The sequence below is a fragment of the Salvelinus fontinalis genome, chromosome 16 (assembly GCF_029448725.1).
Source record: "Salvelinus fontinalis isolate EN_2023a chromosome 16, ASM2944872v1, whole genome shotgun sequence".
Taxonomy (NCBI): Eukaryota; Metazoa; Chordata; class Actinopteri; order Salmoniformes; family Salmonidae; genus Salvelinus; species Salvelinus fontinalis.
The window spans coordinates 22,658,359-22,685,439 of NC_074680.1; the positions used below are offsets into that span (position 1 = coordinate 22,658,359).

At 47.0% G+C, this 27,081-nt stretch overlaps 1 pseudogene; it reads right to left on the reverse strand.

Annotated features, from left to right (window-relative positions):
* Nucleotides 1-4,092: 4,092 nt before the first annotated feature.
* LOC129812500 (ras-related GTP-binding protein D-like) overlaps nucleotides 4,093-27,081 on the reverse strand; it is a 47,416-nt pseudogene continuing 24,427 nt past the window's right edge.

Genomic DNA, 27,081 nt, shown 5'->3' on the forward strand with positions numbered 1-27,081 from the left:
ACCCTTCCCCAGATCTCTGCCTCGACACAATCCTGTCTCGGAGCTCTACGGACAATTGCTTCAACCTCATGGTTTGATTTTTGCTCTGACACGCACTGTCAACTGTGGGACCTTATATAGACAGGTGTGTGCCTTTCCAAATCATGTTCAATCAACTGAATTTTCCACAGGTGGAATCCAATCAAGTGTTGGAAACATCTTAAGGATGATCAATGGAAACAGGATAGACCTGAGCTGAATTTCGAGTCTCATATTGAAGGGTCTGAATACTTATGTAAACAAGGTATCTGTTTTTTATTTGTAATAAATTCACAAACATTTCTAAAAAACTGTTTTCGCTTTGTCATTATGAGTTATTGTGTAGATTGCTGAGGATTTTATTTATTAATCCATTTTAGATTAAGGCTGTAACATAATTAAATGTGGAAAAAGCGAAGGGGTCTGAATACTTTCCAAAGGCACTGTATATTGTATTATACAATATTGATTTGTATATATTGTATGGATTTGTATATATTGTATGCAGACTTCACAAAATGAATTTCCATATAAATTGACAATTAAGTTATTGTATTGTACTGTATGAAATGGAAGTGTTACAGGAACAATTGATGTATAGTTCACAGTACAGTTCACATTACAGCTGGTAAATGTGAACTGTACATATATTTGCTATATTTGATTATGAATTTGCATTCTGTGTCAAAAATGTAATAAAGCACTTTTCAAAAACATAACATTGACATTCTGTGAGCTGACATTCTGTGAGCTGACCAAATCAAATCAAATGTATTTATATAGCCCTTCTTACAACAGCTGATATCGCAAGGTGCTGTACAGAAACCCAGCCTAAAACCCCAAACAGCAAGCAATGCAGGTGTAGAAGCACGGTGGCTAGGAAAAACTCCCTAGAAAGGCCAAAACCTAGGAAGAAACCTAGAGAGGAACCAGGCTATGAGGGGTGGCCAGTCCTCTTCTGGCTGTGCCAGGTAGAGATTATAACAGAACATGGCCAAGATGTTCAAATGTTCATACATGACCAGCATGGTCAAATAATAATAATCACAGTAGTTATCGACGGTGCAGCAAGTCAGCACCTCAGGAGTAAATGTCAGTTGGCTTTTCATAGCCGATCATTAAGAGTATCTCTACCGCTCCTGCGGTCTCTAGAGAGTTGAAAACAGCAAGTCTGGGACAGGTAGCACTTCCGGTGGACAGGTCAGGGTTCCATAGCCACAGGCAGAACAGTTGAAACTGGAGCAGAAGCACGGCCAGGTGGACTGGGGACAGCAAAGAGTCATCATGCCAGGTTGTCCTGAGGCATGGTCCTAGGGCTCAGGTCCCCTGAGAGAGAAAGAAAGAAAGAGAGAAAGAGAGAATTAGAGAGAGCATACTTAAATTCACACAGGACACCGGATAAGACAGGAGAAATACTCCAGATATAACAGACTGACCCTAGCCACCCGACACATAAACTACTGCTGCATAAATACTGGAGGCTGAGACAGGAGGGGTCAGGAGACACTGTGGCCCCATCCGATGATACCCCCGGACAGGGCCAAACAGGAAGGATATAACCCCACCCACTTTGCCAAAGCACAGCCCCCACACCACTAGAGGGATATCTTCAACCACCAGCTTACCCTCCTGAGACAAGGCCGAGTATAGCCCACAAAGATCACCGCCACGGCACAACCCAAGGGGGGGCGCCAACCCAGACAGGAAGACCACGTCAGTGACTCAACCCACTCAAGTGACGCACCCCACCTAGGGACGGCATGGAAGAGCACCAGTAAGCCAGTGACTCAGCCCCTGTAATAGGGTTAGAGGCAGAGAATCCCAGTGGAGAGAGGGGAACCAGCCAGGCAGAGACAGCAAGGGCGGTTCGTTGCTCCAGAGCCTTTCCGTTCACCTTCACACTCCTGGGCCAGATTACACTCAATCATAGGACCTACTGAAGAGATGAGTCTGACATTCTGTGAGCTGACATTCAGTGAGCTGACATTCTGTGAGCTGACATTCTGTGCCTGTGAATAAATACTTTGAGAGTTTACTTCAGTCTGCCTGGAGTGCCAGGTAGGCGGGGTTTGCACTTTTGTTTATTTTATTTAACCTTTATTTAACTAGGCAAGTCAGTTAAGAACAAATTCTTATTTCCAATGACGGCCGAGGAACAGTGGGTTAACTGCCTTGTTCAGGGGCAGAACGACAGATTTTTACCTTGTCAGCTCGAGGATTCGATCTAGCAACCTTTCGGTTACTGGCCCAATGTCTAACCCCTGGCCTACTTGCCGCACTTGATGGGACTTTTCTATTGATTCCATTACAACAGGCAAGCTAAATCAAAAACAGAAATCGTATAATTATTTAAATGATTTCAAATTGTGTTGGAACCCGGTCTGGTAGCTTTATGAACATCTGTTCATACAATCTGTTTCTTAGGTGGGCTGCTTTCATAAAGATCATGACTGCATCCCAAATGGCATCCTATTCCCTATATAGTGCACTACATTTGACCAGAGACTATGGGGCTTATAGACTATAAAGAGAATAGGGTGCCATTTGGGAAACAGTCGGTGTGATTTCAGTATCCGCCCTTCATCTGCAGTATTTAAAAGGCCCATCCATATTAATTTGACTATGGCCATGCATTATTACAAGTGATACATAAAAAAACACCTTATGGAACAGCGGGGTCTGTGAAGCAACACAAACATTGGCACAGACACACAGACACACACACAGACACACACACACACACACACACACACACACACACACACACACACACACACACACACACACACACACACACACACACACACACACACACACACACGCATGGATTTGGTACTGTAGATATGTGGTAGTGGTGGAGTAGGGGCCTGAGGGCACACAGTGTGTTGTGAAACCTGTGAATGTCTTGTAATGTTTTTAAAACTGTATAAACTGCCTTAATTTGGCTGGACCCCAGGAAGAGTAGCTGCTGCTTTGGCAGGAACTAATGGGGACCCATAATAAATACAATCAAATGACATGATGGCCTGTTCTTTCCTCAATTATTACAAAACTGTAAAATGTTAGCTTCCTTATTATCAACATACAGCTCAAATGTAACACATTTAGTCATTTAAAATATGCAATAATATGATTGGGGCACAGATAGAGATGTCCCTTGGTCTTGTGATTAAGAAAATCTTCTGGCCCCCAAGTTACAGTGGTGGAGAAAGTAAAGATACCTTAACAGAAAATGACTCAAGTAAAAGTGAAAGTCACCAGTAAAATACTACTTGAGTAAAAGTCTTAGAGTATTAAAGTATTTAAAGTATTTTATATACTTTTTCTTAAAGTATTTAAATATACTTAAGTATCAAAAGTGAAAGTAAAAGTATAAATAATTTCAAAATCCTTATATTAGGCAAACCAGACAGATCGCCAGGGGGACACTCCAACATTCAGACATAATTTACAAACTAAACATTTGTGTTTAGTGAGTATACCAGATCAGAGGCAGTAGGGATGACGAGGCATGTTCTCTTGGTAAGTATTTGAATTGGACCATTATCCTGTCAAAATGTAACGAGTACTTTTGGGTGTAAGTGAAAATGTATGGAGTAAAAAGTACATTATTTTCTTTAGGAATGTAGTGAAGTAAAAGTTGTCAAAAATATAAATAGTGAAGTAAAGTACAGATACCCCAAAAATTGACTTAAGTAAAAAATACTTTAAAGTACTTCTTAAATACTTTATACCACTTCCTAGTTATTGGCTATAGATAGGTTATGACTGAAATTCAAACTCAAATTATTGTTGTGCACAGTTGTGTACACTTGCTAGGGTTTAAAAATTCTGGAAACTGAAATTCCCAGGTTTTCCAGGCATCTTGATTGGTGGATTTCCTGATATCCTGTTATTCCCTTCTGATTCCAGGAATCTTCCAACCAGGATTTATGGAAAGTTACCATACTTTTACCACCTTTACACTTGCTCTTTGAGCCCAGGAGTAGAGAGGCACAAGTTCTCACATACCACCTACAAGTTACTGTATTAAAGATGGATGATTGACATGTGAGGACACCAATGGGGCGGCATTCAGTGCGGGTTGCTGAGAACATCATTGGGTGTTCTCAGCCAGTCTGCTCCACCTCCTCTGACTAAGGAGCTTCCTGTTTTCCTGCATCTTCACTTGTACATCAAACACCTCCTGAAAAGCGTTCTTGAAACAGTGGAAGTTGCAGTCGATAAGCCCTGTGGGAGACAGACGGGTAACACTTTACTTAAAGGGTGTATACATAAGGCGTTCAAAACCCTTTTATGAAACCATTCACAACACCTTTATGAGTGTTATAGTCTTTTTCATAACAACATTTATAGCACATGTATTCAGCATCATTCATGAGGAGTCTTACAAATAAAAGTCCCTTCCATGAGATCTTTGTTTTATCCATTGAAGATAGGATGAGATCAGTATTCAGACGGTACAAGCAGTTACCAAAGCCAGCCATTATCATGTGAATATTGGAAATTCATTTCATTCCAATTATGAGCTAAAATACCCTAAAGAATCAGACAACTTAATTTCATAACTTAAATCTTGTGTCTCATTTACGCTTGTTAGCTTAAAATTTAAAATAAATGTTGAATTTATGTGCCAAATTATCAAAGCTATATCTAATTATTTAGATAGCATTGCTCTGAATGTGCATATTTGACTATTGCCATGAGAATTGAATGTCTTTTATGTCACTGAATTTGAAGAGAAGCTAAATGTACCATTGTTGAGTGGTATTTGTCTAGAGAGTTGAAATTCTCAAATCACATAATGAAGACTTAAATATTATTTTACAATTGAAGGGAACATATTGCAGATGAATGCATGCTTTGAAGACAACTTTTACCTCCAGTCCTAATGAGTTTTGGAGGGTAAAGTTATTCGAAACTGCAGGTGAAAACAAAGCCTTCAGTAATATCTTGTGTATGATTTAACCTGGTGTAAGAACCCTGATGTTAATGAATACATTCAACATAATAATAACAAGAATAATATGTTAATGAATACATTCAACATAATAATAACAATAATAATATGTTAATGAATACATTCAACATAATAATAACAATAATAATATGTTCATTGGTGTAACCTTTTCATTGTTATTTTGGGGGAAATTAGATATTGTGTGGCTCATTGACAAACTGTTTGCCAGATGTACAAAGCTTCCATGCTTTTGTTCTGCTGACAACATTTATTACAGCTTTGTTTGTCCATCAAAGAGACAATGGAGGGGGGAAAGCAAAGCTGTCAATGCCAATGGAAATGTTAAAATGTGCTACACCAAAAAAGTTGAAGGCCATACTGTTGAATAGAATACACACAATACGATGACAGTACTCTGTTCCCATAGTTTGTGTGCCATACATCCACATGTAGTGTACCAAGAGAACACACCTATGAATGCCTATTAACTTGAAAGGAATATATTTCAAAGAAATCCTATTCTATTGTCACAAGGGGTGTGTCAGCTGTCTCCTAGCAGAAGAGCTGTCACAGACAGCCAAGGCTCAATCTAACCAGCGGGGAGGAATTCACAAGTTCACAACTTGAAAGAAAGCTTAGAGCCTTTGATCAGGGGTGCGAAGGTAACCATACTCTACTCATTATGAGAAAGAGAGAGATTCAAATATATACACTGTAATGACTTTATTATTTTGGAACTTCTATAAGTGTAATGTTTACTGTTAATTTTGATTGTTTATTTCACTTCTGTATATTATCTACTTCACTTGCTTTGGCAATATTAACATATGTTTCCCATGCCAATAAACCCCCTTGAATTCAATTGAATTGAGGGGGGGGGGGGGGGGGGGAGAAAGAGAGAGTTGGGGGAGTGAGAGAGAGAGAGACACAGGGGGACAAACACCTACCTGGAGGTGACAGCATTCCCTCCCCCATATGCCCCCCTAGACACAACTACGGGACCATAATCAACAAAAACGGGTCACAACTCCTGCAGCTCTGTCGCACGCTGGGTATGTGCATAGTCAATGGTAGGCTTCGTGGTGACTCCTACGGTAGGTACACCCAGGGTTGAGAAGTAACGGATTAGATGTTATCCGTTAGGTGTAAGGGATTACAACAAACGGTAACTATAACTCAGATTACAGATACTTTTGAAATACGAGATGATTACTTAGAGGATTACTGTTAAATGCAGAAATGGTGTTTGTGAGAAATGTTTGTGTTTTTCAATAACATTCAAATCAGCATTGAAAATGTTTAAGTTTGTTCCACCTGAGTGAGTCTGAGCACAAGTCAGAGCCCACTATGATGACACACCAGATGTGTTTGATGGATCATGGGAAAAGAGCAGAATAGGTTTTTGTAGGCTACAGTTCAAGCCATGTCTTCCACTGCTGAGACTGCTGAGGTAAGGATGACAGCAGTGTAGTCTACGGCGATATGGATACCACTTATTATTACTTGTTTATATATAAATAGAGCATTGACGTGAATCACACTGCTGCAATCTCATTTAGCTATTTGCGCCTAACGGATTGTGGTTGTTGTGGATGGCTGTTCACAAATCTAAATGTGTATTTGAACACAATAATGGTTGAATTTAAGCTGCCTATCAATCATTGTTTTTGAAGCCAGTGAACAGCCAGTGAAAATTCGCTCTTGCAACAGCTGCACAGTGTGGATCGCAGCCTATGGAATAAAAGTGGGGTATTTAATGCTCAATCTAATTCATGTTGAAACAAAAAAAATCCATAGGCCTAATGGAACGATGCTCAAACGCACACATTTTCGATAGACTTAATTAAAGGGGCAATCTTTAGCTGCTATATCCATTTTTGGACTTCTAAATATACATATCCATTGATTCCTGAAGAATATAACTTATAAATGCCTCATGAGCTTAGTTCAACTGTCACACCCATACCCATGAGAACCCAAAATATAAGCTTGTTTTTCTCTAATGTTTGTAAACACTGTAAATGTAAAAAAACACTGTATAGTCTCATAACATGGTTAAAACAATAATTTTGATATCATGGATGGCCAGTCCTTGCATCCATAGCTCTATTAATCTGAGAGTGGTTTCATTTCTCAAGGCCCATCCTTCAGCTTTTTTACCAAAACAGAGGTGGGGCTTCTGTTTTTTTTTTTTTTACCTTTATTTAACCAGGCAAGTCAGTTAAGAACAAATTCTTATTTTCAATGACGGCCTAGGAACAGTGGGTTAACTGCCTTGTTCAGAGGAAGAAAAACATATATTTTTTTACCTTGTCAGCTCGGGGATTCGATCTAGCAACCTTTCAGTTACTAGTCCAATGCTCTAACCACTAGGGTACCTGCCACCCCATTTTGTTATTGTTTCATCTGTGGATTTGCCCTTTAAACAGCTGCATATTATCAAGATATCAAAGTGTCACCAACAAAAAGGTAAACAAGGGGCCTATAGCAAATGCAGCATATGGCATTCATTTTTCACATGTAAATAGCACTTTTCAGTAGTGCTCAAAGCATGCCATTCCATGAGCACAGCATTTATTTTTCAACTCGAATAAATGAGCCCAATCAGTCCTGCATGACAACAAAATCATAAACAACAGAGAAGGGCTGGCTAGTAAGTCCTTAGTTGTGGGGTTATGCTCAGGTAAAACAATTTGGCTAATCTATACTTCCATATTTTCAAGTCCTATTCTAGAAGATCAAGGGGTATAACATTTATTGGAATGACTGGAATTCTGATAGACTTTGGTTTTTAATGTAAAGTTATAATTGAATCGTATTATTATATGTAGTAGAAAGTGATGGGTTAGGAGAAGCCTACATAATCAACCCATAAAGTAAAATGTAACATCTATTTACAGCCAGCTATGTAAACTTAAACATTGATTTATCCTGCAATAGATGTCGTTCATTTGGTAACATACATTTTTGTCTTCTTCTAACGCCTCTAAAGGGGAAAGTAATCTAAAAGTAACTGAATGTAATCAGATTACATTACTGAGTTTGCGAAATCCAAAAGCTTCGTTAAAGATTACTATTTTGCACAGGTAACTATTAGAAAGTGACCTATTCAACCCTGGGTACACCTGTAGCCCATCTCTTGGTAGTAGTACTGTAGACTTTATTAATGACCTCAACCCAGAGTCTCTTAGAGCGTTTACAGTCAGCCTACTGACACCACTATCAGATTACAGCAAAATCACAGTCTACTTGAACAGAGCAACAATCATGAGGCATCAAAGCAGAACAAACTGCATACTATAAAGAAATGCTATAGATGGAAGGAAAGTAGTGTGGAAACCTACCTTAAAACAATTAGGCATCAATAAATTAAAATCATTTCAGACAACTTCCTGGACAAATATTTCACTGTAATAGTGAATGTGTAAACTTGGCAGAAGAAAACCTAAACAGTATACTGTATTTTACCTCCCAGCTTCCCTATTAAATCTAAAAATGACAAGGAGACTACCTAAGAAAATTAACAACAATGACAAATGGTTAGATTAAGAATGCAAAAACCTGAGAAAGAAATGGAGAAACCTATCCAACCAATAAAATAGAGACCCAGAAAACCTGAACCAACGCCTTGACTATGGTGAATCCCTAAAACAATACAGAAATACACTACGGAAAAAGAAGAACAGCAAGTCAGAAATCAGCTCAATGTAATTGAAGAATCCATAGACTCCAACTACTTCTGGGAAAATTGGAACACACTAAACAACCAACACAATTAGACCCAAACAAATTGTGAGAAAATAAAAAGATAATTACTTGACACATCTCAAGAGAAGACTATTTGAACACTGCCCATAAAATGAAGTGGAAACTAAGCTGCACTTCCTTACCTCCTGCCAAATGTATGACGATACTAGAGACACATATTTCCCGGAGACACACAGACCCACAAAGAAATTGAAAACAAATCCAATATTGATAAACTCCCATATCTATTAGGTGAAATACCACAGTGTGCCATCACAGCAGCAAGATTTGTGACCTGTGCCACAAGAAAAGGGCAACCAGAGATGAACAAACACCATGGTAAATACAATCCGTATTTCTGTTTATTTATTTTCCCTTTTGTACTTTAACTATTTGGACATGGTTACAACACTGTATATATACATAATATGACATTTGAATTGTCTCTATTCCTTTGAAAATGTTGTGAGTGTAATGTTTACTGTACATTTTTTATTGTGTAGGGTGCCGTCTTTCGGATGGGACGTTGAAACAGGTGTCCTGACTCTCTGAGGTCATTAAAGATCCCAGGGCACTTCACGGTCACCTAATAATCCCCAGTTTACAATTGGCTCTTTCATCCCCCTCCTCTCCCTTGTAACTATTTCCCAGTCGTTGATGTAAATGAGAATGTGTTCTCAGCCAACTTACCTGGTAAAATAATGGATAAATAAATAAAATAGTTAATTTCATTTTTGTTCATTATTTATTTAATGTAAACATACATTGCCATGCCAATAAAGCCCATTGAATTGAGAGAGAGAAGGAGGTAAAGTGTCCATGGAATAATGAGTTCTCTATTGTAATTTATTGACTTTAGGTAGTGATACAGAGCCGTGAAAAATAATTTGCCAACTTTCTGATTTTCTCTATTTTTGATCTTCAACCAAAACCTAATATTAGATAAAGGGAACCTGAGTTCACAAATAACAAACAATGTTGGTACTTCCTTTATTAATTGAATCAACAAACTTATGCAACACCCAATTCCCCTGTATGAAAAAGTAATTGCCCCTTTACATCTAATAACTGGTTGTGTCACCTTCAGCTGCATTGATTGCAACCAAATGATTGCTGTAGTTGTTGATCAGTCTCCCATGTCGTCCAAAAAGTTGACTAAAGTTTGCCAAAAGCCCCTGGATGGTCATTTTTTATTGTATATTTTATTTCACCTTTATTTAACCAGGTAGGCTAGTTGAGAACAAGTTCTCATTTACAACTGTGACCTGGCCAAGATAAAGCAAAGCAGTGTGACACAAACAACAACAGAGTTACACATGGAATAAACAAACATACAGTCAATAATATAATAGAAAAAAAAAGAAAGTCTATATACAGTGTGTGCAAATGGCGTGAGGAGGTAAGGCAATAAATAGGCCATGGTAGCGAAGTAATTACAATTTAGCAGATTAACACTGGAGTGATAGATGAGCAAATGATGATTTGCAAGTAGTGATACTGGTGTGCAAAAGAGCAGAAAAGTAAATTAAAACAATATGGTGATGAGTTAAGTAGAATGGGTGGGCTATTTACAGATGGACTATGTACAGCTGCAGCGATCAGTTAGCTGCTCAGATAGCTGATGTTTAAAGTTAATAAGTCTCCAGCTTCAGCAATTTTCACAATTCGTTCCAGTCGCAGGCAGCAGAGAACTGGAAGGAAAGGCAGCCAAAGGAGGTGTTGGCTTTGGGGATGACCAGTGAGATATACCTGCTGGAGCGCATGCTACGGGTGGGTGTTGTTGAGGTTTACATAGCATAGACTTATAGATGACCTGGAGCCAGTGGGTCTGGCGACGAATATGTAGCGAGGGCCAGCCGACTAGAGCATAGAGGTCGCAGTGGTGGGTGGTATAAGGTGATTTAGTAAAAAAAAAAAACAGATGGCACTGTGATAGACTGCATCCAGTTTGCTGAGTAGAGTATTGGAAGCTATTTTGTAGATGACATCGCCGAAGTCGAGGATCGGTAGGATAGTCAGTTTTACTAGGGTAAGTATGGTGGCGTGAGAGAAGGAGGCTTTGTTGCAAAATAGAAAGTCGATTCTAGATTTGATTTTGGATTGGAGATGTTTAATATGAGAATGGAGGGATAGTTTACAGTCTAGCCAGACACCTAGGTATTTGTAGTTGTCCACATATTCTAGGTCAGAACCGTCCAGAGTAGTGACGCTAATCGGCGGGTGTGGGCAGCAAACGGTTGAAAAGCATGCATTTGGTTTTACTAGCGTTTAAGAGCAGTTGGAGGCCACGGAAGGAGAGCTGTATGGCATTGAAGCTCGTTTGGAGATCAGTTAACACAGTGGGCAAAGAAGGGCCAGATGTATACAGAATGGTGTCGTCTGCGTAGAGGTGGATCGGGGAATCAGAGAGCAACATCGTTGATGTATACAGAGAAAAGAGTCTGCCCGAGAATTGAACCCTGTGGCACCCCCATAGAGACTGCCAGAGGTCCGGACAGCAGGCCCTCCGATTTGACACACTGAACTCTGTCTGCAAAGTAGTTGGTGAACCAGGTGAGGCAGCCATTTGAGAAACCAAGGCTATTGAGTCTGCAGATAGAATATGGTGATTGACAGAGTCAAAAGCCTTGGCCAGGTCGATGAAGACGGCTGCACAGTATTGTATTTTATCGACGGCGGTTATGATATCGTTTAGTACCTTGAGCGTGGCTGAACCGCACCTGTGACCAGCTCGGAAACCGGATTGCACACCGGAGAAGGTACGTTGGGATTCGAAATGGTCGGTGATCTGTTTATTAAATTGGCTTTCAAAGACTTTGGAAAGACAGGGCAGGATGGATATAGGTCTATAACAGTTTGGGTCTAGAGTGTCACCCCCTTTGAAGAGGGGCATGACCGCACCAGCTTTCCAATCTTTAGGGATCTCGGACAATACGAAAAAGAGGTTGAACAGACTGGTAATAGGGGTTGCAACAATGGCGGCAGATAATTTTAGAAAGAGAGGGTCCAGATTGTCTAGCCCAGCTGATTTGTACGGGTCCAGGTTTTGCAGCTCTTTCAGAACATCTGCTATCTGGATTTGGGTGAAGGAGAAGCTGGGGAGGCTCGGGCAAGTAGCTGCGGGGGGTGCGGAGCTGTTGGCCGGGGTTGGGGTAGCCAGGAGGAAAGCATGTCCAGCTGTAGAGAAATGCTTCTTGAAATTTTTGATTATCATGGATTTATTGGTGGTGACCGTGTTACCTAGCCTCAGTGCAGTGGGCAGCTGGGAGTAGGTGCTCTTGTTCTCCATAGACTTTACAGTGTACCAACCCTAGTTAGAGCTACAGGATGCAAATATCTGTTTTTAAAAGCTAGCCATTGCTTTCCTGAGTGATTGCGTGTATTGGTTCCTGACTTCCCTGAAAAGTTTAATATCGTGGGGGCTATTCGATGCTATTGCAGTCTGCCACAGGATGTTTTTGTGCTGTTCAAGGGCACTCAGGTCTGGAGTGAACCAAGGGCTATATCTGTTCTTAGTTCTACATTTTTTGAAAAGGGCATGCTTGTTTAAGATGGTGAGGAAATTACTTTTAAAGAACGACCAGGCATCCTCGACTGAGGATGCCTGGTCGTCCTTCCAGGATACCTGGGCCAGGTCGATTAGAGGTCGATTAGAAAGGCCTGCTCGCAGAAGTGTTATAGGGAGCATTTGACAACATCTAATCAGCTAAGACAACAACAACAGGTAAAATGGCGATGAATAGGCAGAGAGGGTCGGTTAACTACACACAGGGCCTGGGTTCGGGGCTAGGGCCAACAGATAAATAAAAAATAAAGTGGAATGCCGTGATAAATTAACAGTCCAGCAGGCATCAGCTATGTAGCCAAGTGATCAAAGGGTCCAGTGAACAGCAATAGATGCAACAGGGAAGCCGCGGGGTAGTCGCTATTACGCTAGCTCCCGGGAGACACAGCGTTTAAAGTTAGCAGGCCGGGGTAAGTAGAAGCGTCTGCTCCGACGTCCGGCAAAGGCCGGTTGAGTGCACAGCGGATGGAATTATGTCTGCAGACCAGTCGTGGTGGTACGGCGGGGTGCCGTGTCGACAAAGGGTCCGGGCCAGATGGCAAAAGAGGTATTGTAGTTGTAGTAATTTCATTTGCTAGCCGGGAGATGCGCCTGACTCGCGGCAAACTGGTGCTAGCTTCAGGGCAGGGGCATTAGCCACTATAGCCACTCGGTAGCAGCTAGCTAGCAGCGATGATCCGATGCAAAGGTCCAGAACTTACGGCAAGTATCCGGTGGAGTAGTGGATTCTAGCCGTGTTGGGGGTAGAGTCCGGGACGCATCTGCTGAGTAGTCGGGTGATCACAGAGTGGGCCGGGAGGTGTGCCTGGCTCAGGGCTAGCTTCGGGGCTGGGTCACTCGGTGGCAGCTAGCTGTGATGATCAGGAGTAACGGCCCAGGGTTTACGGCAGGAAACCGGCGTTGTAGTGGAGAACAACAGTCTGAGGCTGGCAGGTATTATCCAGGCTAAAAAAATGGCTCATCCAGACTCTTTGAAGAATGTTTTATGGACAGATGGGTCCCATTACACCTGGCGAAAAACAAACATTCCACAGTAAGAACCTCATACCAACGGTCAGCATGATAGTGTGACGGTTTGGGGATGCTTTGCTGCCTCAGGATGACTTGCCTTCATCGAAGGAACCACAAATTCTGCTCTGTATCGGAGGATTCTACAGGAGAATGTCAGGCCATCCGTCTCTGAGCTGAAGCTGAAGTGCAGCTGGTTTGAGTCATTGCAACTGAAGGTGGCACGACCAGATATTGAGTGCAAGGGGCATTTACTCTTTCACAAAGGCATTGGGTGTTGACTACTTTTTTTATGAAATAAGTATGTAATTGTTGTGTTGTTTGTTCACTCAGTTTCCTTTTATCTAATATTAGGTTTTGGTTGAAGATCTGATAAAATTCAGTATCAAAAATATGCAAAAGTAGAGATAATTAGAAAGGGGCAAGTACTTTTTCACAGCACTGTATATACAGTACACTGTATGTAGTCTCTGGAGAATGTCAGGCAACATTTTGCTGTACCTTAATTTCATCATGATATTATGTTTTGCCAGCTGTCAATTAACACCCATCACTGTGCTCATCACAGATCACACCCCACGTTAGATACGGGCGGTTGGATTAGAAATACATGTTTTTCAGTTGTTAGTCTTTGGAACCATGTAGAGCAGCAGGAGAACTAGCATCAGCATGTATTCAGTACTGTACATGTGGATTCATGTTATGTCTTGTCGTCGTGATATCTGAACTTCACATATGCGCATGTACCTCTGCTAACTCAGATCATGGCATAAATCATGCATTGATGTAATTCGGATTTTTGCATAAATCATGCATTGGTGTCAACGGGAGACATGCATGAACAGCACCTAATTTCCTGGAAAACCTTTTGTATCGCAGATGACACAGCTAAATACGAGATATGAAACGTGAAACTTTGCGTTAGTACAAGCGCATGATATTCAAAGTTAGGATTCATCAGCACAAATCCCCTGTAAGGCTAGGGGTTCTTCTTGGGCCAGGTCCTGGTCAAAAGTAGTGCACTATAAAGTAAATAGGTGCAATTTGGGACGAAGACTGTCTCTCTCTCAATTTTCCTCTCGAAGCGCTCCTCCCTAACTCTCTCACCTTTCCTCTCGAAGCGCTCCTCCCTAACTCTCTCACCTTTCCTCTCGAAGCGCTCCTCCCTAACTCTCTCACCTTTCCTATCGAAGCGCTCCTCCCTACCTCTCTCACCTTTCCTCTCGAAGCGCTACTCCCTAACTCTCTCACCTTTCCACTCGAAGCTCTCCTCCCTAACTCTCTCACCTTTCCTCTCGAAGCGCTCCTCCCTAACTCTCTCACCTTTCCTCTCGAAGCGCTCCTCCCTAACTCTCTCACCTTTCCTCTCGAAGCGCTCCTCCCTAAGTCTCTCACCTTTCCTCTCGAAGCGCTACTCCCTAACTCTCTCTCACTCTTCCTCTCGAAGCGCTACTCCCTAACTCTCTCACCTTTCCTCTCGAAGCGCTCCTCCCTAACTCTCTCTCACCTTTCCTCTCAAAGCGCTCCTCCCTAACTCTCTCTCACCTTTCGTCTCGAAGCGCTCCTCCCTAACTCTCTCACCTTTCCTCTCGAAGCGCTATTCCCTAACTCTCTCACCTTTCCTCTCGAAGCGCTATTCCCTAACTCTCTCACCTTTCCTCTCGAAGCTCACCTTTCCTCTCGAAGCGCTCCTCCCTAACTCTCTCACCTTTCCTCTCGAAGCGCCCCTCCCTAACTCTCTCACCATTCCTCTCGAAGCGCTACTCCCTAACTCTCTCACCTTTCCTCTCGAAGCGCTACTCCCTAACTCTCTCTCACCTTTCCTCTCGAAGCGCTACTCCCTAACTCTCTCACCTTTCCTCTCGAAGCGCTCCTCCCTAACTCTCTCACCTTTCCTCTCGAAGCTCACCTTTCCTCTCGAAGCGCTCCTCCCTAACTCTCTCACCTTTCCTCTCGAAGCGCTACTCCCTAACTCTCTCACCTTTCCTCTCGAAGCTCACCTTTCCTCTCGAAGCGCTCCTCCCTAACTCTCTCACCTTTCCTCTCGAAGCGCTACTCCCTAACTCTCTCACCTTTCCTCTCGAAGCGCCCCTCCCTATCTCTCTCACATTTCCTCTCGAAGCGCTCCTCCCTAACGCTCTCACCTTTCCTCTCGAAGCGCTCCTCCCTAACTCTCTCACCTTTCCTCTCGAAGCACTCCTCCCTAACTCTCTCACCTTTCCTCTCGAAGCGTCCCTCCCTATCTCTCTCACATTTCCTCTCGAAGCGCTCCTCCCTAACTCTCTCTCACCTTTCCTCTCGAAGCGCTACTCCCTAACTCTCTCACCTTTCCTCTCGAAGCGCTCCTCCCTACCTCTCTCACCCTTCCGCTCAAAGTGCTCCTCCCTAACTCTCTCTCACCTATCCTCTCGAAGCGCTACTCCCTAACTCTCTCACCTTTCCTCTCGAAGCTCACCTTTCCTCTCGAAGCGCTCCTCCCTAACTCTCTCACCTTTCCTCTCGAAGCGCTCCTCCCTAACTCTCTCACCTTTCCTCTCGAAGCGCTACTCCGTAACTCTCTCACCTTTCCACTCGAAGCTCTCCTCCCTAACTCTCTCACCTTTCCTCTCGAAGCGCTCCTCCCTAACTCTCTCACCTTTCCTCTCGAAGCGCTACTCCCTAACTCTCTCTCACCCTTCCTCTCGAAGCGCTACTCCCTAACTCTCTCACCTTTCCTCTCGAAGCGCTCCTCCCTAACTCTCTCTCACCTTTCCTCTCGAAGCGCTCCTCCCTAACTCTCTCTCACCTTTCGTCTCGAAGCGCTACTCCCTAACTCTCTCATCTTTCCTCTCGAAGCGCTATTCCCTAACTCTCTCACCTTTCCTCTCGAAGCTCACCTTTCCTCTCGAAGCGCTACTCCCTAACTCTCTCTCACCTTTCCTCTCGAAGCGCTCCTCCCTTACTCTCTCACCTTTCCTCTCGAAGCGCTATTCCCTAACTCTCTCTCACCTTTCCTCTCGAAGCGCTACTCCCTAACTCTCTCACCTTTCCTCTCGAAGCGCTCCTCCCTAACTCTCTCACCTTTCCTCTCGAAGCTCACCTTTCCTCTCGAAGCGCTCCTCCCTAACTCTCACACCTTTCCTCTCAAAGCGCTACTCCCTAACTCTCTCACCTTTCCTCTCGAAGCTCATTTTTCCTCTCGAAGCGCTCCTCCCTAACTCTCTCACCTTTCCTCTCGAAGCGCTACTCCCTAACTCTCTCACCTTTCCTCTCGAAGCGCTCCTCCCTAACTCTCTCACCTTTCCTCTCGAAGCGCCCATCCCTATCTCTCTCACATTTCCTCTCGAAGCGCTCCTCCCTAACTCTCTCTCACCTTTCCTCTCGAAGCGCTACTCCCTAACTCTCTCACCTTTCCTCTCGAAGCGCTCCTCCCTACCTCTCTCACCCTTCCTCTCGAAGCGCTCCTCCCTAACTCTCTCTCACCTTTCCTCTCGAAGCGCTACTCCCTAACTCTCTCACCTTTCCTCTAGAAGCTCACCTTTCCTCTCGAAGCGCTCCTCCCTAACTCTCTCACCTTTCCTCTCGAAGCGCTCCTCCCTAACTCTCTCACCTTTCCTCTCGAAGTGCTCCTCCCTAACTCTCTCACCTTTCCTCTCGAAGCGCTCCTCCCTAACTCTCTCACATTTCCTCTCGAAGCGCTCCTCCCTAACTCTCTCTCACCTTTCCTCTCGAAGCGCTACTCCCTAACTCTCTCACCTTTCCTCTCGAAGCGCTACTCCCTAACTCTCTCACCTTTCCTCTCGAAGCGCTCCTCCATAACTCTCTCACCTTTCCTCTCGAAGCGCTCCTCCCTAACTCTCTCACCTTTCCTCTCGAAGCGCTCCTCCCTAACTCTCTCTCACCTTTCCCCTCGAAGCGCTACTCCCTAACTCTCTCACCTTTCCTCTCGAAGCGCTACTCCCTAACTCTCTCACCTTTCCACTCGAAGCGCTCCTCCCTAACTCTCTCACCTTTCCTCTCGAAGCGCTCCTCCCTAACTCTCTCACCTTTCCTCTCGAAGCGCTACTCCCTAACTCTCTCTCACCTTTCCTCTCGAAGCGCTACTCCCTAACTCTCTCACCTTTCCTCTCGAAGCGCTCCTCCCTAACTCTCTCACCTTTCCTCTCGAAGCTCACCTTTCCTCTCGAAGCGCTACTCCCTAACTCTCACACCTTTTCTCTCGAAGCTCTACTCCCTAACTCTCTCACCTTTCCTCTCGAAGCTCACCTTTCCTCTCGAAGCGCTACTCCCTAACTCTCTCACCTTTCCTCTCGAAGCGCTACTCCCTAACTCTCTCACCTTTCCTCTCGAAGCGCTCCTCCCTAACTCTCTCACCTTTCCTCTCGAAGCGCTCCTCCCTAACTCTCTCACATTTCCTCTCGAAGCGCTCCTCCCTAACTCTCTCTCACCTTTCCTCTCGAAGCGCTACTCCCTAACTCTCTCACCTTTCCTCTCGAAGCGCTCCTCCCTACCTCTCTCACCCTTCCTCTCGAAGCGCTCCTCCCTAACTCTCTCTCACCTTTCCTCTCGAAGCGCTACTCCCTAACTCTCTCACCTTTCCTCTCGAAGCTCACCTTTCCTCTCGAAGCGCTCCTCCCTAACTCTCTCACCTTTCCTCTTGAAGCGCTCCTCCCTAACTCTCTCACCTTTCCTCTCGAAGCGCTCCTCCCTAACTCTCTCACCTTTCCTCTCGAAGCGCTCCTCCCTAACTCTCTCACATTTCCTCTCGAAGCGCTCCTCCCTAACTCTCTCTCACCTTTCCTCTCGAAGCGCTACTCCCTAACTCTCTCACCTTTCCTCTCGAAGCGCTACTCCCTAACTCTCTCACCTTTCCTCTCGAAGCACTCCTCCCTAACTCTCTCACCTTTCCTCTCGAAGCGCTCCTCCCTAACTCTCTCACCTTTCCTCTCGAAGCGCTCCTCCCTAACTCTCTCTCACCTTTCCCCTCGAAGCGCTACTCCCTAACTCTCTCACCTTTCCTCTCGAAGCGCTACTCCCTAACTCTCTCACCTTTCCTCTCGAAGCGCTCCTCCCTAACTCTCTCACCTTTCCTCTCGAAGCGCTCCCCCCTTACTCTCTCACCTTTTCTCTCGAAGCGCTCCTCCCTAACTCTCTCACCTTTCCTCTCGAAGCGCTACTCCCTAACTCTCTCTCACCTTTCCTCTCGAAGCGCTCCTCCCTAACTCTCTCTCACCTTTCCTCTCGAAGCGCTACTCCCTAACTCTCTCACCTTTCCTCTCGAAGCGCTATTCCCTAACTCTCTCACCTTTCCTCTCGAAGCTCACCTTTCCTCTCGAAGCGCTCCTCCCTAACTCTCTCACCTTTCCTCTCGAAGCTCACCTTTCCTCTCGAAGCGCTACTCCCTAACTCTCACACCTTTTCTCTCGAAGCTCTACTCCCTAACTCTCTCACCTTTCCTCTCGAAGCTCACCTTTCCTCTCGAAGCGCTACTCCCTAACTCTCTCACCTTTCCTCTCGAAGCGCTACTCCCTAACTCTCTCACCTTTCCTCTCGAAGCGCTCCTCCCTAACTCTCTCACCTTTCCTCTCGAAGCGCTCCTCCCTAACTCTCTCACATTTCCTCTCGAAGCGCTCCTCCCTAACTCTCTCTCACCTTTCCTCTCGAAGCGCTACTCCCTAACTCTCTCACCTTTCCTCTCGAAGCGCTCCTCCCTACCTCTCTTACCCTTCCTCTCGAAGCGCTCCTCCCTAACTCTCTCTCACCTTTCCTCTCGAAGCGCTACTCCCTAACTCTCTCACCTTTCCTCTCGAAGCTCACCTTTCCTCTCGAAGCGCTCCTCCCTAACTCTCTCACCTTTCCTCTTGAAGCGCTCCTCCCTAACTCTCTCACCTTTCCTCTCGAAGCGCTCCTCCCTAACTCTCTCACCTTTCCTCTCGAAGCGCTCCTCCCTAACTCTCTCACATTTCCTCTCGAAGCGCTCCTCCCTAACTCTCTCTCACCTTTCCTCTCGAAGCGCTACTCCCTAACTCTCTCACCTTTCCTCTCGAAGCGCTACTCCCTAACTCTCTCACCTTTCCTCTCGAAGCACTCCTCCATAACTCTCTCACCTTTCCTCTCGAAGCGCTCCTCCCTAACTCTCTCACCTTTCCTCTCGAAGCGCTCCTCCCTAACTCTCTCTCACCTTTCCCCTCGAAGCGCTACTCCCTAACTCTCTCACCTTTCCTCTCGAAGCGCTACTCCCTAACTCTCTCACCTTTCCTCTCGAAGCGCTCCTCCCTAACTCTCTCACCTTTCCTCTCGAAGCGCTCCCCCCTTACTCTCTCACCTTTTCTCTCGAAGCGCTCCTCCCTAACTCTCTCACCTTTCCTCTCGAAGCGCTACTCCCTAACTCTCTCTCACCTTTCCTCTCGAAGCGCTCCTCCCTAACTCTCTCTCACCTTTCCTCTCGAAGCGCTACTCCCTAACTCTCTCACCTTTCCTCTCGAAGCGCTATTCCCTAACTCTCTCACCTTTCCTCTCGAAGCTCACCTTTCCTCTCGAAGCGCTCCTCCCTAACTCTCTCTCACCTTTCCTCTCGAATCGCTACTCCCTAACTCTCTCACCTTCCCTCTCGAAGCGCTCCTCCCTTACTCTCTCACCTTTCCTCTCGAAGCGCCCCTCCCTAACTCTCTCACCTTTCCTCTCGAAGCGCTCCTCCCTAACTCTCTCACCGTTCCTCTCGAAGCGCTACTCCCTAACTCTCTCACCTTTCCTCTCGAAGCGCTACTCCCTAACTCTCTCTCACCTTTCCTCTCGAAGCGCTACTCCCTTTCTCTCTCACCTTTCCTCTCGAAGCGCTACTCCCTAACTCTCTCACCTTTCCTCTCGAAGCGCTCCTCCCTAACTCTCTCACCTTTCCTCTCGAAGCGCTCCTCCCTAACTCTCTCACCTTTCCTCTCGAAGCTCACCTTTCCTCTCGAAGCGCTACTCCCTCACTCTCTCACCTTTCCTCTCGAAGCGCTACTCCCTAACTCTCTCACCTTTCCTCTCGAAGCGCTACTCCCTAACTCTCTCTCACCTTTCCTCTCGAAGCGCTACTCCCTAACTCTCTCACCTTTCCTCTCGAAGCGCTACTCCCTAACGCTCTCACCTTTCCTCTCGAAGCTCACCTTTCCTCTCGAAGCGCTCCTCCCTAACTCTCTCACCTTTCCTCTCGAAGCGCTACTCCCTAACTCTCTCACCTTTCCTCTCGAAGCGCTCCTCCCTAACTCTCTCTCACCTTTCGTCTCGAAGCGCTACTCCCTAACACTCTCACCTTTCCTCTCGAAGCGCTATTCCCTAACTCTCTCACCTTTCCTCTCGAAGCTCACCTTTCTCTCGAAGCGCTCCTCCCTAACTCTCTCACCTTTCCTCTCGAAGCGCCCCTCCCTAACTCTCTCACCGTTCCTCTCGAAGCGCTACTCCCTAACTCTCTCACATTTCCTCTCGAAGCGCTACTCCCTAGCTCTCTCTCACCTTTTCTCTCGAAGCGCTACTCCCTAACTCTCTCACCTTTCCTCTCGAAGCGCTCCTCCCTAACTCTCTCACCTTTCCTCTCGAAGCTCACCTCTCGAAGCGCTCCTCCCTAACTCTCTCACCTTTCCTCTCGAAGCGCTACTCCCTAACTCTCTCACCTTTCCTCTCGAAGCTCACCTTTCCTCTCGAAGCGCTCCTCCCTAACTCTCTCACCTTTCCTCTCGAAGCGCTACTCCCTAACTCTCTCACCTTTCCTCTCGAAGCGCTCCTCCCTAACTCTCTCACATTTCCTCTCGAAGCGCCCCTCCCTATCTCTCTCACATTTCCTCTCGAAGCGCTCCTCCCTAACTCTCTCTCAACTTTCCTCTCGAAGCGCTACTCCCTAACTCTCTCACCTTTCCTCTCGAAGCGCTCCTCCCTACCTCTCTCACCCTTCCTCTCGAAGCGCTCCTCCCTAACTCTCTCTCACCTTTCCTCTCTAAGCGCTACTCCCTAACTCTCTCACCTTTCCTCTCAAAGCTCACCTTTCCTCTCGAAGCGCTCCTCCCTAACTCTCTCACCTTTCCTCTCGAAGCGCTACTCCCTAACTCTCTCACCTTTCCTCTCGAAGCGCTCCTCCCTAACTCTCTCACCTTTCCTCTCGAAGCGCTCCTCCCTAACTCTCTCACATTTCCTCTCGAAGCGCTCCTCCCTAACTCTCTCTCACCTTTCCTCTCGAAGCGCTACTCCCTAACTCTCTCACCTTTCCTCTCGAAGCGCTCCTCGCTAACTCTCTCTCACCTTTCCTCTCGAAGCGCTACTCCCTAACTGTCTCACCTTTCCTCTCGAAGCGCTCCTCCCTAACTCTCTCACCTTTCCTCTCGAAGCGCTCCCCCTAACTCTCTCTCACCTTTCCCCTCGAAGCGCTACTCCCTAACTCTCTCACCTTTCCTCTCGAAGCGCTCCTCCCTAACTCTCTCTCACCTTTCCTCTCGAAGCGCTACTCCCTAACTCTCTCACCTTTCCACTCGAAGCGCTCCTCCCTAACTCTCTCACCTTTCCTCTGGAAGCGCTCCTCCCTAACTCTCTCACCTTTCCTCTCGAAGCGCTCCTCCCTAACTCTCTCTCACCTTTCCTCTCGAAGCGCTACTCCCTAACTCTCTCACCTTTCCTCTCGAAGCGCTATTCCCTAACTCTCTCACCTTTCCTCTCGAAGCTCACCTTTCCTCTCGAAGCGCTCCTCCCTAACTCTCTCTCACCTTTCCTCTCGAATCGCTACTCCCTAACTCTCTCACCTTCCCTCTCGAAGCGCTCCTCCCTTACTCTCTCACCTTTCCTCTCGAAGCGCCCCTCCCTAACTCTCTCACCTTTCCTCTCGAAGCGCTCCACCCTAACTCTCTCACCGTTCCTCTCGAAGCGCTACTCCCTAACTCTCTCACCTTTCCTCTCGAAGCGCTACTCCCTTTCTCTCTCACCTTTCCTCTCGAAGCGCTACTCCCTAACTCTCTCACCTTTCCTCTCGAAGCGCTCCTCCCTAACTCTCTCACCTTTCCTCTCGAAGCGCTCCTCCCTAACTCTCTCACCTTTCCTCTCGAAGCGCCCCTCCCTATCTCTCTCACATTTCCTCTCGAAGCGCTCCTCCCTAACTTTCTCTCAACTTTCCTCTCGAAGCGCTACTCCCTAACTCTCTCACCTTTCCTCTCGAAGCGCTCCTCCCTACCTCTCTCACCCTTCCTCTCGAAGCGCTCCTCCCTAACTCTCTCTCACCTTTCCTCTCGAAGCGCTACTCCCTAACTCTCTCACCTTTCCTCTCAAAGCTCACCTTTCCTCTCGAAGCGCTCCTCCCTAACTCTCTCACCTTTCCTCTCGAAGCGCTACTCCCTAACTCTCTCACCTTTCCTCTCGAAGCGCTACTCCCTAACTCTCTCACCTTTCCTCTCGAAGCGCTCCTCCCTAACTCTCTCACATTTCCTCTCGAAGCGCTCCTCCCTAACTCTCTCTCACCTTTCCTCTCGAAGCGCTACTCCCTAACTCTCTCACCTTTCCTCTCGAAGCGCTCCTCCCTAACTCTCTCACCTTTCCTCTCGAAGCGCTACTCCCTAACTCTCTCTCACCTTTCCCCTCGAAGCGCTACTCCCTAACTCTCTCACCTTTCCTCTCGAAGCGCTCCTCCCTAACTCTCTATCACCTTTCCTCTCGAAGCGCTACTCCCTAACTCTCTCACCTTTCCACTCGAAGCGCTCCTCCCTAACTCTCTCACCTTTCCTCTCGAAGCGCTCCTCCCTAACTCTCTCACCTTTCCTCTCGAAGCGCTCCTCCCTAACTCTCTCTCACCTTTCCTCTCGAAGCGCTACTCCCTAACTCTCTCACCTTTCCTCTCGAAGCGCTACTCCCTAACTCTCTCTCACCTTTCCTCTCGAAGCGCTAATCCCTTTCTCTCTCACCTTTCCTCTCGAAGCGCTACTCCCTAACTCTCTCACCTTTCCTCTCGAAGCGCTCCTCCCTAACTCTCTCACCTTTCCTCTCGAAGCTCACCTTTCCTCTCGAAGCGCTACTCCCTAACTCTCTCACCTTTCCTCTCGAAGCGCTACTCCCTAACTCTCTCACCTTTCCTCTCGAAGCGCTACTCCCTAACTCTCTCTCACCTTTCCTCTCGAAGCGCTACTCCCTAACTCTCTCACCTTTCCTCTCGAAGCGCTACTCCCTAACTCTCTCACCTTTCCTCTCGAAGCGCTACTCCCTAACGCTCTCACTTTTCCTCTCGAAGCTCACCTTTCCTCTCGAAGCGCTCCTCCCTAACTCTCTCACCTTTCCTCTCGAGGCGCTACTCCCTAACTCTCTCACCTTTCCTCTTGAAGCGCTCCTCCCTAACTCTCTCTCACCTTTCGTCTCGAAGCGCTACTCCCTAACTCTCTCACCTTTCCTCTCGAAGCGCTATTCCCTAACTCTCTCACCTTTCCTCTCGAAGCTCACCTTTCTCTCGAAGCGCTCCTCCCTAACTCTCTCTCAACTTTCCTCTCGAAGCGCTCCTCCCTTACTCTCTCACCTTTCCTCTCGAAGCGCCCCTCCCTAACTCTCTCACCGTTCCTCTCGAAGCGCTACTCCCTAACTCTCTCACATTTCCTCTCGAAGCGCTACTCCCTAACTCTCTCTCACCTTTTCTCTCGAAGCGCTACTCCCTAACTCTCTCTCACCTTTTCTCTCGAAGCGCTACTCCCTAACTCTCTCACCTTTCCTCTCGAAGCGCTCCTCCCTAACTCTCTCACCTTTCCTCTCGAAGCTCACCTTTCTTCTCGAAGCGCTCCTCCCTAACTCTCTCACCTTTCCTCTCGAAGCGCTACTCCCTAACTCTCTCACCTTTCCTCTCGCAGCTCACCTTTCCTCTCGAAGCGCTCCTCCCTAACTCTCTCACCTTTCCTCTCGAAGCGCTACTCCCTAACTCTCTCACCTTTCCTCTCGAAGCGCTCCTCCCTAACTCTCTCACCTTTCCTCTCGAAGCGCTCCTCCCTAACTCTCTCTCACCTTTCCTCTCGAAGCGCTACTCCCTAACTCTCTCACCTTTCCTCTCGAAGCGCTATTCCCTAACTCTCTCACCTTTCCTCTCGAAGCTCACCTTTCCTCTCGAAGCGCTCCTCCCTAACTCTCTCTCACCTTTCCTCTCGAATCGCTACTCCCTAACTCTCTCACCTTCCCTCTCGAAGCGCTCCTCCCTTACTCTCTCACCTTTCCTCTCGAAGCGCCCCTCCCTAACTCTCTCACCTTTCCTCTCGAAGCGCTCCTCCCTAACTCTCTCACCGTTCCTCTCGAAGCGCTACTCCCTCACTCTCTCACCTTTCCTCTCGAAGCGCTACTCCCTAACTCTCTCTCACCTTTCCTCTCGAAGCTCTACTCCCTTTCTCTTTCACCTTTCCTCTCGAAGCGCTACTCCCTAACTCTCTCACCTTTCCTCTCGAAGCGCTCCTCCCTAACTCTCTCACCTTTCCTCTCGAAGCGCTCCTCCCTAACTCTCTCACCTTTCCTCTCGAAGCTCACCTTTCCTCTCGAAGCGCTACTCCCTCACTCTCTCACCTTTCCTCTCGAAGCGCTACTCCCTAACTCTCTCACCTTTCCTCTCGAAGCGCTACTCCCTAACTCTCTCTCACCTTTCCTCTCGAAGCGCTACTCCCTAACTCTCTCACCTTTCCTCTCGAAGCGCTACTCCCTAACGCTCTCACCTTTCCTCTCGAAGCTCACCTTTCCTCTCGAAGCGCTCCTCCCTAACTCTCTCACCTTTCCTCTCGAAGCGCTACTCCCTAACTCTCTCACCTTTCCTCTCGAAGCGCTTCTCCCTAACTCTCTCTCACCTTTCGTCTCGAAGCGCTACTCCCTAACTCTCTCACCTTTCCTCTCGAAGCGCTATTCCCTAACTCTCTCACCTTTCCTCTCGAAGCTCACCTTTCTCTCGAAGCGCTCCTCCCTAACTCTCTCACCTTTCCTCTCGAAGCGCCCCTCCCTAACTCTCTCGAAGCGCTACTCCCTAACTCTCTCACATTTCCTCTCGAAGCGCTACTCCCTAACTCTCTCTCACCTTTTCTCTCGAAGCGCTACTCCCTAACTCTCTCACCTTTCCTCTCGAAGCGCTCCTCCCTAACTCTCTCACCTTTCCTCTCGAAGCTCACCTTTCCTCTCGAAGCGCTCCTCCCTAACTCTCTCACCTTTCCTCTCGAAGCGCTACTCCCTAACTCTCTCACCTTTCCTCTCGAAGCTCACCTTTCCTCTCGAAGCGCTCCTCCCTAACTCTCTCACCTTTCCTCTCGAAGCGCTACTCCCTAACTCTCTCACCTTTCCTCTCGAAGCGCTACTCCCTAACTCTCTCACCTTTCCTCTCGAAGCGCCCCTCCCTATCTCTCTCACATTTCCTCTCGAAGCGCTCCTCCCTAACTCTCTCTCAACTTTCCTCTCGAAGCGCTACTCCCTAACTCTCTCACCTTTCCTCTCGAAGCGCTCCTCCCTACCTCTCTCACCCTTCCTCTCGAAGCGCTCCTCCCTAACTCTCTCTCACCTTTCCTCTCTAAGCGCTACTCCCTAACTCTCTCACCTTTCCTCTCAAAGCTCACCTTTCCTCTCGAAGCTCTCCTCCCTAACTCTCTCACCTTTCCTCTCGAAGCGCTACTCCCTAACTCTCTCATCTTTCCTCTCGAAGCGCTCCTCCCTAACTCTCTCACCTTTCCTCTCGAAGCGCTCCTCCCTAACTCTCTCACATTTCCTCTCGAAGCGCTCCTCCCTAACTCTCTCTCACCTTTCCTCTCGAAGCGCTACTCCCTAACTCTCTCACCTTTCCTCTCGAAGCGCTCCTCGCTAACTCTCTCTCACCTTTCCTCTCGAAGCGCTACTCCCTAACTGTCTCACCTTTCCTCTCGAAGCGCTCCTCCCTAACTCTCTCACCTTTCCTCTCGAAGCGCTCCTCCCTAACTCTCTCTCACCTTTCCCCTCGAAGCGCTACTCCCTAACTCTCTCACCTTTCCTCTCGAAGCGCTCCTCCCTAACTCTCTCTCACCTTTCCTCTCGAAGCGCTACTCCCTAACTCTCTCACCTTTCCACTCGAAGCGCTCCTCCCTAACTCTCTCACCTTTCCTCTCGAAGCGCTCCTCCATAACTCTCTCACCTTTCCTCTCGAAGCGCTCCTCCCTAACTCTCTCTCACCTTTCCCCTCGAAGCGCTACTCCCTAACTCTCTCACCTTTCCTCTCGAAGCGCTCCTCCCTAACTCTCTCTCACCTTTCCTCTCGAAGCGCTACTCCCTAACTCTCTCACCTTTCCACTCGAAGCGCTCCTCCCTAACTCTCTCACCTTTCCTCTCGAAGCGCTCCTCCCTAACTCTCTCACCTTTCCTCTCGAAGCGCTCCTCCCTAACTCTCTCTCACCTTTCCTCTCGAAGCGCTACTCCCTAACTCTCTCACCTTTCCTCTCGAAGCGCTATTCCCTAACTCTCTCACCTTTCCTCTCGAAGCTCACCTTTCCTCTCGAAGCGCTCCTCCCTAACTCTCTCTCACCTTTCCTCTCGAATCGCTACTCCCTAACTCTCTCACCTTCCCTCTCGAAGCGCTCCTCCCTTACTCTCTCACCTTTCCTCTCGAAGCGCCCCTCCCTAACTCTCTCACCTTTCCTCTCGAAGCGCTCCACCCTAACTCTCTCACCGTTCCTCTCGAAGCGCTACTCCCTAACTCTCTCACCTTTCCTCTCGAAGCGCTACTCCCTAACTCTCTCTCACCTTTCCTCTCGAAGCGCTACTCCCTTTCTCTCTCACCTTTCCTCTCGAAGCGCTACTCCCTAACTCTCTCACCTTTCCTCTC